The sequence below is a fragment of the Pleurodeles waltl genome, chromosome 3_1 (assembly GCF_031143425.1).
Source record: "Pleurodeles waltl isolate 20211129_DDA chromosome 3_1, aPleWal1.hap1.20221129, whole genome shotgun sequence".
Taxonomy (NCBI): Eukaryota; Metazoa; Chordata; class Amphibia; order Caudata; family Salamandridae; genus Pleurodeles; species Pleurodeles waltl.
This window is the reverse complement of record NC_090440.1, coordinates 291,778,553-291,791,440: the sequence shown is the minus strand read 5'-3', so window position 1 is coordinate 291,791,440 and position 12,888 is coordinate 291,778,553. Positions and strand designations below refer to the sequence as shown.

The window sequence follows — 12,888 nt, the reverse complement described above, 5'->3', positions numbered from 1 at the left end:
TAGATGGACAGCAAAGTGGTTGGGTGGCAGAGTGGATGGATAGCTGGGTGGCAGACTGAGTTGATGGCAGAGTTGTTAGATAAATGACAGTGTGGATAGATGAATGGCAGCATGGATGGCAGAGTGCATGGATGGATGTCTGGATGAAAGGCAGGATGGATGGATGGACAGACGGATGGCAGAATGGATGGATGTATGGATGGATGAAAGGACAGATGGAAAAATAGGGAAAGAATGAATTATGGATAACTGAATGAATGGATGACAGAATATAAAGGTGAAATAGTGGATATCAGCAAGTGGATGGAAGAGTGAAAGAATGAATGCATAAATGCATGGAAAGAAGTGACAAGAAAGCTGTTCGATGGAGGGTTCAGTTCATTTGCTTTGCTTGCTTAGTGGCATGAGTGCTCTAGTTCAAAGTGGGGGCAGTTTTTATTTTCTGGCCACTCCCTTGATCATTAACATCCTGCTTTTCCTAAATCTGGCAATAATACCTTATTAATGAAAGACTAAAACCTTATTCATGGTATTTGTGAAGATATATGATGAGTTGTTAAACGTTCATAAGCATAAATCAAGTTCATTTCCAGCTACAACACAACTTTAGAATATTCACTTTATTCCTTGTTCTAATAATTCACAATAAGTTCAATTTTAAAGTTTGTTTCCATCAACAAATCACTCTTCAGTGTTTGATATAACTCATTAGTAAATTAAACCCCAGGCCCATTCGTTCAAAATAAGTTGAAGTTTCAAGTTTGTTTTAATCAATAATATGACTTCAGAATGCCTCTCTGTGATCTAATGGTAATGTAAACAGTCTTTAATAGGTAATAGGTCTCTGGAAAGAGAATCCGGTATACAAGTACCAATGTCCAGTACTCATGAACTTTCTAGCACAACCACCTAGCAAGGACATCATGAACCATGAGACAACTTATACCCAATAATCCACAATGGCAGCAGTCTCTCAAGAACATGCAAGACGTAATCCTGCTGGGAATCATTGTACACATCATGTCCACTACGGCACGGGGCGTCCTCCTTGCCCGTGCCACTTCTGTATGGGTGCACGATGCATGACTGCTATTGGCTTCAGGCTTTCTTTGCCAATAATTTGCTTGCATGCTGGCACATGCGTACATCTGATGCTGTTGAGACTCTGTTGGTTCCAATGGGGACATCCAGTAACTCTCTTTGCCCTAAGTAATTACTGCTAATTGCCCATTGAGGGATCTGATTGAGGATCGTGACTACAGTCAATTTATTGAAGACTTCTTAATTGACAGATGTCCCTACAAAGGTTTATTCTGGTCTTGATTATATAGTCAGTGACTAGTTATGTGCATCTGAGGCATAATTGTTATGTCCTGATGATGATCCCAACAATCTAATAAGGGATCGAAACGTCGTCGACATTTAGGACTTGGACTCTGTACAATAATACATGTTTTGACATGAGCAAGAGTTCTGTAAAATTGTGACCTTAACTGTGCTTTCTGTCACATGGGGTATGCCTCGACAATTATGATTTATAGTTTCCAAGACATTTTTGTTTTCCCACTACACTGTTTTTTACTTTTGTTTGCAATAAATATACTGATTTATTGCATGTTTTCCATAGACTTCATTGTGAGTCTATGTAGTATTTACATTTGTAGTCCTTTTATCTAAGGGTCCCTTGTTCCTTTATAAAATACTTGCCCCTGATCCCTTAGTACCTGTGTGTTGTCCCTTGTGTGTTTTAAAACTTCTGTCCATACAGCACTAGTGATAACTGCTAACAGCCTGCTTCCTGACAGTTAGGCCCTCATTCTAACCCCGGCGGTCTCAGACCGCCGGGGCCAGGGTCGGCGGGAGCACCGCCGACAGACCGGCGGTGCCCCGCAGGGCATTCTGACCGCGGCGGTTTGGCCCCGGTCAGAAAGGGTAAACCGGCGGTCTCCCGCCGGTTTACCGCTGCCCTTAGAATCCCCCATGGCGGCGCAGCTTGCTGCGCCGCCATGGGGGATTCTGACACCCCCTACCGCCATCCTGTTCCTGGCGGTTCGCCCGCCAGGAACAGGATGGCGGTAGGGGGTGCCGCGGGGCCCCTGGGGGCCCCTGCCGTGCCCATGCCAATGGCATGGGCACGGCAGGGGCCCCCGTAAGAGGGCCCCACAAAGTATTTCAGTGTCTGCCTAGCAGACACTGAAATACGCGACGGGTGCAACTGCACCCGTCGCACCTTCCCACTCCGCCGGCTCAATTCTGAGCCGGCATCTTAGTAGGAAGGTTGATTTGCCCTAGGCTGGCGGGCGGCCTTTTGGCGGCCGCCCGCCAGCCCAGGGCAAATCCCAAAATACCCTCAGCGGTCTTTCGACCGCGGAGCAGTATTTTGGTGGGAGAACTTCGGCGGGCGGCCTCCGCCGCCCGCCGAAGTTAGAATCACCCCCTTAGTGTGTTCATTTTTGGAAGCTGAAAATTAAACTTTTTTTTTTTGAAGATGAAACAAAAATAGAAAAATCTATACCACAATTCCTCACCTAACAGCATGGGACCACATATTTAAAAAAACATTCATTTACACACACTTTACAGGTGTTGGTTTTGTAAATGTGTTAATATGACTGCACATGATCGAAGTAAGAGATTAAGGGCCTCATTCTGACTTTGGCGGGCGGCGGAGGCCGCCCGCCAAAGTACCGCCGTCAGAATACCGCTGTGCGGTCAAAAGACCGCCGCAGTAATTCTGAGTTTCCCGCTGGGCTGGCGGGCGACCCTCCAGAAGACCGCCCGCCAGCCCAGCGGGAAACCCCCTTCCACGAGGATGCCGGCTCCGAATGGAGCCGGCGGAGTGGAAAGGGTGCGACGGGTGCAGTTGCACCCGTCGCGATTTTCAGTGTCTGCTATGCAGACACTGAAAATCTTGGTGGGGCCCTGTTAGGGGGCCCCTGCAGTGCCCATGCCAGTGCCACTGGCATGGGCACTGCAGGGGCCCCCAGGGGCCCCACGACACCCGTTACCGCCAACCAGGTTCTGGCGGTCAAAACCGCGAGAACCAGGCTGGCGGTAAGGGGGTCGGAATCCCCATGGCGGCGCTGCCTGCAGCGCCGCCATGGAGGATTACTCAGGCCAGCGGAAAACCGGCGGGAAACCGCCGGTTTCCCTTTTCTGACCGCGGCTTTACCGCCGCGTCAGAATAGGCCTGGATGCACCGCCAGCCTGTTGGCGGTGCATCCGCGGTCCCCGGCCCTGGCGGTCCATGACCGCCAGGGTCGTAATGACCCCCTAAATTAGTAAGTGAATCTAGTTGGAGGTGTTTGGTTTCTGACAGGAAAGTTATACTATCACTGTGTCACCATGTAATGCTATTTAAAGAGATGCATCTTCAGCTCTTTCCTAGATTAAGCAAAGATATGGGCAGTCCTGACGGATCCATGAATGTTCTTCCAGACTCACGGTACATAAATAAAGAAGCCCTGTTGGCAAATCTTTTTCTTGGGTCTCCAGACTGATGGTGTCTTGGCTGAGGGTGTGCTGTCAGCCACTGAAAGAGAGTTTTCAGCCAGATGGACAGGGGTGCTGATCCTAATGACTTTGTAGATTATGCAGCCACCTTGAGGGTAGTGCAAGCCAGCAAGTGGAGCCAGTGGAGTTCAATAAGGGTAGGAAAAGTAATCTAATGTTTCTGTCTCTTGATGAGGTATGCTCTGGCAAGTAGGATAACAGGATAACCCTAAATGGTACCAGTGTGGAGTATGGAGGCTGCAGAGCAGGGTACTGCCTCCATCCAGATGCAAGTTCTGGAATGGCACTTCTAAAGTCACTTTCTGGGAAGAATGGCTTCCCTTTTAGTAAACAGACCTGGCACCAAGCTGACATGGATTTCTTGGTAAGATTTTTCTAAAAGGTGAGATCAGTGTCAAGGATAAATGTCAGGAATCATGCTTTAACATTTTCTCGAAAGCTAATGGTGTGCAGTAATAACCAGAATACAGTCTCACATGGCACCCCTGTTTGAACTCTTTTTGACACTTGGAGTTTGTTTTCCAGAACATAATTATGCCTGGACTTGTTTGTTCCAAGTTTCCTGATTAAAGTGGACCTGCTAGATCAGTTTCACAGTATGCTGATGATGCATGAAAGAAACATGTGCAGAACCAATCAAGCTGGCACAATGAGCTCCCCCACAAGCATTCCAAAATGACTCATCATAATGAAGTAAACACAAACCATTTGTCACCACATCCTGAATGGCTCATCGTAAGGTGTTAAAAACAATCAGCCACGTGTTTCTAAGTGACTCATCACCAGATGGTAAACATTTTCAGTAATCATGAACATTATAAATGATTCATCACAGTCCAAAGACATAGACTATTTAAACCTGCTCCACCCTTGAACCAGCACTTCGCATTGAGAATCCAGAGTTTGGTCAAGCCTCCTCGGACCCTCAAAGAGCCTAAGTTCAGAGCATCTACTTACTGTGAGTTTCTTCAGAAGACTGAAACCTTCTTCCTTGACTCCCGGACAGCTCGACACCTGTAGGAAGCAAGAAAAGACAAGATTAAAAGGTAAACGCTAACCGCAGTGCTACGCTGCACAGCATGCATTGATAAGAAACAGAAATCAGCACAAGCAAACCCCCCCCACAATTGAATTGCACTAGTATCACGGCAGCATCAGGTGTGCTGAGCCTTTCAGAAAGGAACCAATTTGAAAAAGACAACTATTTCGCCGACAATATACTACAACCAGACTTAGCCACAATTTACATATACATGTCACATGACAGGACTCAGCCACAATTTCCATATACATGTTAAATCAGGAGGCACTTCAAGCCAAAAGGTGACCTTTATCTGCTTTCACGGGATACAATCCATGAATTGTAATGTAGGAGTCTTTTTACTCAGAATGATCTGAAGTTAGATTGGTAGTAATGTAGGAGATGGCTGGCTGGCTTTTTAGGTGGTCTTGCCAATGAATGGTAATGAATGATGAGTGAGTGATGGACCGATAGCTAGGAAGGTCATCAGGACCTGGGCTGTCTTGAGACGTTCTGGGAAGATACCATGTGTGAGGGAGACATTGATGAGGTAACAGGGCTAGTCGTCGGAGGTTTTTGACGAAGTTCATACATCATCTTCATAGGAGCTGAAACTGAGGGAATTCAGGATGGTGGTGATATCTGTGAGAGGCAAAACTTTGAAAGATGGCCATTGTGGGATAAAGTGAATAGGGGTGGTTGTAAGAGGAGAAGCATGTTAGTGTTGTCAGCATGCTCTCAGATCTTCTGGATTTTTTCACAGAAGTGATTGAGAGAAGTATACTTGTCTATGGAGAGTTAGATTGGAGGACCATGTAGGTGGCTGATGCAATGCAGACAGCCTTGCATCTGTTGGTTGCTTCATAGTATTTGTTTTTGGCGGATGTGAAGAGTTGTCTGCACATTGTACGCAGGGGCTTTGCTAGTGTGAGATTCCCGGGTTCTGCTTTTCTTACCATTTTCTTTTTTGTCTACCAAATGAAACATTTGTTTTCGGTAGGGCTGGACCAGGGTGCTAAGGGGTTCATCTTGAACTTGCTTGTTTTAGCTGGAGCAATCATGTTTACATTGGGGAGCTGATGTCAGATTTTGATTTAGAAGTGGCAAGGTGAGAGATGATTTTGTGCACTTGTACTTGTTGATGAGAAGTCTTTTAAGGATCCCAATATTTATTGATCTCTTTTGGGTTGACCTTGTTGTGATTGGACGCTGAGCTGAGTGATGGGGATGGGGATGGAGAGATGGTCAAGTCCAATTCAAAGGCATGGGTTTTTTGCAATTAATGGTTGGTGATGTAAAGAAGATGAGATTGAGCATATGGCCTTTGGAGTGTGTTGGGTGGGTGACTTGCTGAACCATGCTGAGTAAACCAATCAGTTTGAAGAGGGTGTTCCTTGTTTCATTAGTGCTTGAGCTGTCTGAGAGATTATAAGTGTTTGACCAGGCCCTTTTTGTAGGGTCATCCCCAGACCTTTTGCCTCCTTCCTCCTATTTTGTCTGACCAGTTTTTGCTGGATTTAGGACTCTGGGCATGTTACCACTGCTTCCTAGTGCTAAAGTGCTAACGTGCATATGCTCTCTGTGTGAACTGTATTGCTGATTGGTTTATCCCTAATTGGCATATTTGATTTACTAGTAATTCCCTAGTAAAATGCACTAGAGGCGCCAGGGCCTGTAAATCAAATGCTACCAGTGGGCCTGCTGCACTGGTTGTGCCACCTACATGTGTAGCCCTGTAAACATGTCTCAGACCTGCCACTGCAGTGTCTGTGTGTGCAGTCTTGCACTGCCAATTCGACCTGGCAATTGCACCCATTTGCGAGGCCCAAACCTTCCCCTTTTATGCATGTAAGGCACCCCTAAGTTAGGCCCTAGGAAGCCCCATGGGCAGGGGGCAGTGTATGTTAAAGGCAGGACATCCACTGGTGTGCTTTTACATTTCCTAACAATGAAATACTGCCAAATTCGGTTTTCAATGTTGCAAGGCCTATCTCTCTCATAGGTTAACATGGGGGCTGCCTTTAAATATCCTTAAAGTGTAGTTTTCCTTTGAGAGCAGATGGAGATGTGGAGTTTGGGGTCTCTGAGCTCACAATTTAAAAATATATATTTTAGTGAAGGTAGTTTTTGGATTGTTAGTTTGAAAATGCCACTTTTAGAAAGTAGGTATTTTCTTGCTTAAACCATTATGTGACTCTGCCTGTTTGTGGATTCCTTGTCTGTGTCAGACTGCCAGTTTGGCTGTTTGTGTATCTCCACTAGACAGTGACACAAAGGGTGCTGGGGTGTAACCTGCATATCCTGATGGGCCATCTGGGCTACAGTGGAGGGAAAAGTGGTCATTTATACCTGGAAGGCTGTGCCTGCCCTCATACAATGCAGTCTCCAATCCCCCTGGTGTGTGTCTGGTGCCAGGCCTGGTCAAGGCAGGATCCTGTAAACAACAGAGACTTTTTTTTTTAAGGTGGGCAACTTCAAAGGCATAAAGGGGTATAAGTAGTTGACCCAAAACCCCAGACTTTAGATCACTTCAAGGTTTCAAGAGGAACCTCTGCCAGTGCTGCCCCTGCCTGCAACTGTGCTTTGTTGGGCTATTCTGCAGTTGCTGCTTCTGCCTGAGAAAGGGGACAAAGACTGGACTTTGTAGTGTATTCCTGCTTGAGAGGTATCTCCAAGGGCTTGGACTGAGCTTGCCCCCTGTTCTGAAGTCTCAGAGCCATCAAAGACGTCCTCTGCCAGCACCTGGATACTCTGCTGAGACTCCTGCCATGCCAAATGGTGCCTAATCCAGTCCTTGGGCCCTTGAAAGGAGAAGCTGGTGGAAAACCAAGAAGAACCAAGTGCTCTGACTTCGGACGACTCCAGACTGATGTGCTGCCGGATTCAGCGACGCCGCCTGCAACTGAAGCTGTGCTCCTCGGTGGAGTGCAATGACCCCCACAGGCCCGAGGCCATAGCCGCCTCTCCGAAGTCTGTTACTCTGTGAGTCCCGAAGTGCAGTGTCACTGACGTCTGTGACACCCGACTTCGCTGCACCACGCCGTGAGCTCTGGATATCCACTCCAACAGAAGTGCGAGGATCCAATGCTTCGCACCGACACCGCCTCGCCTCCACTGATCAACAGCAAGGACCCGACGCCTCTTCATGGCACCTCCGCTCCTTCATTCCACAGCACCAGAACCAATGTCACACTGGATCCAGTGATGCCGCAATCTCCGACTCCGTGCACAGGCTTGTTTCCTCATTTTTACAAGGTACTGTACACCTTGGGATCCATGTGATTCCGTGACCAGCACCATTAGCGTTGGATTGTTGGGAAAGACTCCGTCATGACGCCATGATATCACCAATTCGAAGCATTTGTGTTTCTAAGCACCATATTGAAGCTTTATCTTTTAAAAATGCATAACTTTGCTTGTGTCAACTGGATTTTTGTCATTTTTGCTCAGATAAATATTGGCCAATTCTCTTATTTGGTATTGAGTCATTTTGTAGTGTTTTAATTGGGGGCGAGCAGGGGTTAACCAGGTGTGTTTCTCTTTGCCCTGACTAAAGCGAGGGTCCTTGCCTGGACAGGGGGCAACCTGACTGCCAACCAAAGACCCCATTTCTAACAATAAGTCACAGAGGAAGCTGGTGTGGGTGTTCAGATGGATGAGGAGGGAGGAGGCCTTAGAATTCACCAATGAAATACTTGTAGATGAGGTGGAAGGTGGTGAACTTGGTTGCAAAGAGGGGCTCCGTGGATTTCAGTGTCCTTTATTTGTTCAATGTTCAGGACCTGGAGGACTTTTGTATGATGGTGCTTCCTCCTCCATTCCTATGAGCGTGATCCACACTCTGGACATTGTAGCCTGGCAACAAGGGCCTCTAGGAAGTATGAGGATGTGGATGAAGACCGAGTCAATCTTGGAATAGGTGATGTGGGCTGGGATGTCTGGAGTATATAGTATTTCAGAGAATGCGTTGACTGTGACAAGGTTGAGTGTGTTCAGTAGGTTGGGGGGGAGTGGTTAGTGGGCTACATTTGAAGTTGAGTTTGTGTTGTGAGAATGTGGTATAAGTACCTCTGTTCTTTTCTGGCTTTGATTAGAGTAGGGGTCATGAGGGATGCTAGGGTGGCTTTCAAATAACAATATGACATAAACAACATCCTTGCACAGTGATGGCACTCTGCTTATGAAACTCAAATGTTTTGCAGGCACCCTACACGTATGCAGTTTGGTTAACTAAACCTTATTTTATAAGTATACTAGGAACACCAGGAAGATCAGGCTGTTGTTTGTAAGCTAAATGTGAAAAATATGACTTTGGGCTTAATTTAGGACTTAGCAGAGGGAATACTCTATCACAAACGTGATGAATATGCCATCGACCATATGACGATCCCCATAGGAGGCGATGGGATCATAATACAGTGGTATTTCCCTCGGCCAACACCTAAATCAGGCCCTTAATGTGTGTTTTGTTCATGTTTAATAGACCATTGTATTCTGTTTTTTCCAAGTCAGAGGAAACACATGATCCTGGGGAAGTCGGAGTTCAGTACTGGCCACACAAACATAATAACTGACTGTTAAAAGAGTGCCATGAGAGTTGGATGGCCGCAAACTGAATGTTGAGTCAATGTGACGTCTCACCTATGAACTCAGTATCCTCCCAGGTGGGATGAACTCAGACGGCCTTAATTTTGGCTAATGTTAAATCAAAATAAATGTTTCATCATAGTAAGCAGGAATGGGCAGTTTCCTTCTGTGGTTAAAGGAAACAGCAGCACAACATTTTAGAATCTCACTGCATGTCAAGGCTTGCCAGGTACATTTATGCTGCCCATGTCCTTGTCTACTCTTGACACATACGTTAAAGAAACAAGAGAGGTAACGTGCACTTTATTGAAACTGGACCATAAACAGTTTACACGTCTCTGTTCCACTAAGGTAAGTATTTGATACATTAAATGCAATTATTTCTCTGAGTTCTGGAGGTATAATGAATTTTCCGCATTAAAAAATTGCAACTTTGAAAAAAGGAAACATTTTAACCATCATGTAGCAAAACTTTCCTTTATATAAAAATACTAAAATGTGTGCAAACTTGAACAAAACATTGGCAAAAAATGAACAATGAGCTCAGTGGATTTTCTGGGCATACAGTGAATAGTCTGACAATAATTATGTGCATCAGGTTGGGGCTTGGTCAGCCACTACAAGAAGGCGGTCGGGTTTTAGGATCACTCCACTAGTAGACCCATGATCTGGCAGCACTTGTAACCAATTGTGCTCTGCTAGCCTGAGCGGCATCATTTGAGCCGTTTTTCGAGACTTCATTGCCACCAGAAGGTTACCTTCCCGAATGGTGTCTGCCCATGCCCACGTGGCTTGCATTGCAGCCTGGAGCACATGGAGCAGGCCCAAGAACCTCCACAGACCATGCACATGACTGGGTGGCCCAAGAGTGGGGGAGATGGAACGGCCTGGCTCCCGGCAGATGCTGCTAGGTGAGAAGCGCCTGACAGAGCAACTTGCTTGCTGCACAATTGCCTGAAGGCGCGTGAACTGGCCTGGAGCCGGAGAGAGGCTTGTGCAGCCCCATCCCCTGAAAAGGAAAGAAGTAGGTACTGCCATTGTGAGTATTAGAAAGCTCTTGATGAACACTGCAACTTCCCCCCCTCCGGGCACGGCCATCTATGCTGCGCAAACAATGCCGCTTCCACACTCTGGCTCTTTTTTCCTGGCACTAGCGATACCACAACAACCAGCCCCAAGTGACAAGTTGGGGCCACACTGGGAGACGTGAAGAGCAAGGAGCTCCCTTCAGAGCCCTAGAGCGACGCAGGATAGTGGCCCAGTGAGCCTGCAGCTTCATACCTCCTAGTCGAACCATGCTCGCATTGAAGAAGGAGGCCGCCGATACATACCTACCCTAAGCACCACTCATAAAAGGAGTGCTCTGAAATCTAAGTGCCTCATTTGTAGCCATGGGCCTTGGCAGTGGTGTGGGGAGGCCATGCGAGCCCGGTATGCCAGACAACGTGCTACACTTAAATGATCCACAAGGGAACATAGGGGCAGATACTGTAGGGCAGCGGATGCAGGAGTCCATGCAGACATTTATCGGACCCTACACAGACACTGGAAACCCCCCACCCCCCCTCAATTAAATGATTCCCCTTATGGAGAGGACGCAAACACGGAGTGACAGCAATAATGAGCCAGGTGTGCGCTGGGCCCTGACCCCTTGCCTCAATACAGGGAGCTCTAAGCAAGGAATCCTGAGACGGTGAGTGGGGCCTACAACATCGCCCATGCCTTAGCCGCGATATGCCCCCCTACCCTCCACCAAAGCACCACAGGGTTCCCGGGCAACATTGGGACTCCCTACATAAACACATAACCAGTGAAAGCGGTTTACAGTGAGGATCTATTTACCCTAAACAGCACCTCTCCTCCAACATACTATAAGGTACTGCATTCAACTCTACTGTACCGGACTGTGTACATACACTGCTGGATTGAATAGCACTATCATCTGCCCTCCCAAAGAGAACTGGGTATAGTGGGGGCCTCACCTGGTAGCTGGCTCCTGCTCTTCTACTGGGACAGCAGTGGCCCCGTGAGGAAGCTGGGCTGCTTGTGCCCCTTGGGCAGTGGTCAGAGGGAACCCAGTGGGTGAGGCAGGTCCTGTCACGCTTCTATACTATGGCTGAGAAATGGCCTGATGAAGGGTCACCAATTGAATGTGCCTGACTATGGGGCGAAGAGGAGGGACCAGTTCTCAATTGAATGTGCCTGACTATGGGGCGAAGAGAAGGAACCGGTTCTCAGCCCGGAGTGCTGATCAATGCAAACACTCACCCCCAGTCACAGATCTGGGTTTAATCCATCATTCTTTGGTTCACCATGCCACCCCAGTTTGGACCCAGCCATATGCAAATCAGTCTTGACCCTGTTCCTCATGGGAACAGTCCAGCCTGAACTGCCAAGCCAGGCCCTCACTGGACCGGAAACAAGCATCCTGGGACCGGTTTCAGGGTTTTACCCTTCATCAGCCAGGCTAGCTTGAAACCAGTGGCACAGTGAGCAAGGGACCCACGTCTGGGCATACCCTTCCCACTTAGGGCAACTTTAGCAAAACAAAAGGATGATGGACGGAGTGCTGAACAATGCAAACGCTCACCCCCAGTCACAGATCTGGGTTTAATCGTTCTTTTGCTCACCATGCCACCCCAGTTTGGACCCAGCCATATGCAAATCAGTCTTGACCCTGTTCCTCATGGGAACAGTCCAGCCCGAACTGCCAAGACCAGCCTAGCAGTTCGGGCTGGACTGTTCCCATGGGGAACACGGCAAGACTGATTTGCATATGGCTGGGTCCAAACTGGAATGGCATGGGCAGAAAAAAACAATGGATTTAGGCCCAGATCACTGTACTGGGGGTGAATGTTTGACAATGTTCAGCATTCCGTCCATCACTTGCTGTTTTTGCTTTGTCGCCCTAAGTGGGAAGGGTATGCCCAGACGTGGGTCCAGTGCTTCCCATGCCACTGGATTCAAGCTACCCTGGCTGATGAGGGGTGAAACCCCGAAACTGGTCCTAGGATGCTTGTTTCCAGTCCAGGGAAGACCCTGGCCTAGCAGTTCGGGCTGGACTGTTCCCATGGGGAACAGGGTCAAGACTGATTTGCATATGGCTGGGTCCAAACTGGAATGGCATGGGCAGCAAAAAAACGATGGATTTAGGCCCAGATCACTGTGGGTATGCCCAGACGTGGGTCCCGTGTTTCCCATACCACTGGATTCAAACTAGCCTGGCTGATGAGGGGTGAAACCCTGAAACCGGGCCTAGGATGCTTGTTTCCAGTCCAGGGAAGACCTGGCCTAGCAGTTCGGGCTGGACTGTTCCCATGGGGAACAGGGTCAAGACTGATTTACATATGGCTGGGTCCAAACTGGAATGGCATGGGCAGCAAAAAAACGATGGATTTAGGCCCAGATCACTGTACTGGGGGTGAATGTTTGACAATGTTCAGCATTCCGTCCATCACTTTTTGTTTTTGCTTTATCAGATCAATGAGGCCATTGATTGTCCCGTCCAGGAACTGCCTTCGCAGACACAAAACTTGACAAAAGTCTGGAGGCTATCGCTGACACCAGACAGGACCTACGCAACAAGGTCAACGTAGTGGTCATCAAGGTGGGCCTATTGTGAGACAACTAAAGAAAATTGACAGCCTGTGTCACACACACAGAAAGCACAATAAATGAACTTCATCCAACGCTGTCTGACCTGGAAGGACATGTCCGATCCCTCACTGCCAAGGTTCAGGAGCTGGAGAGTAGGGCGGAAGACTCTG

The 12,888-nt window shown here is 47.8% G+C and overlaps 1 protein-coding gene across 2 annotated transcripts in view; it reads right to left on the bottom strand.

Annotated features, from left to right (window-relative positions):
- RAB27A (RAB27A, member RAS oncogene family) overlaps positions 1-12,888 on the bottom strand; it is a 520,171-nt gene that overhangs the window by 381,453 nt on the left and 125,830 nt on the right. For both annotated transcript variants that reach the window (XM_069222438.1, XM_069222439.1), the window contains exon 2: positions 4,471-4,527. The gene's annotated coding sequence lies outside the window, so the exon portion shown is untranslated. The remainder of the gene's footprint in view (positions 1-4,470; positions 4,528-12,888) is intronic.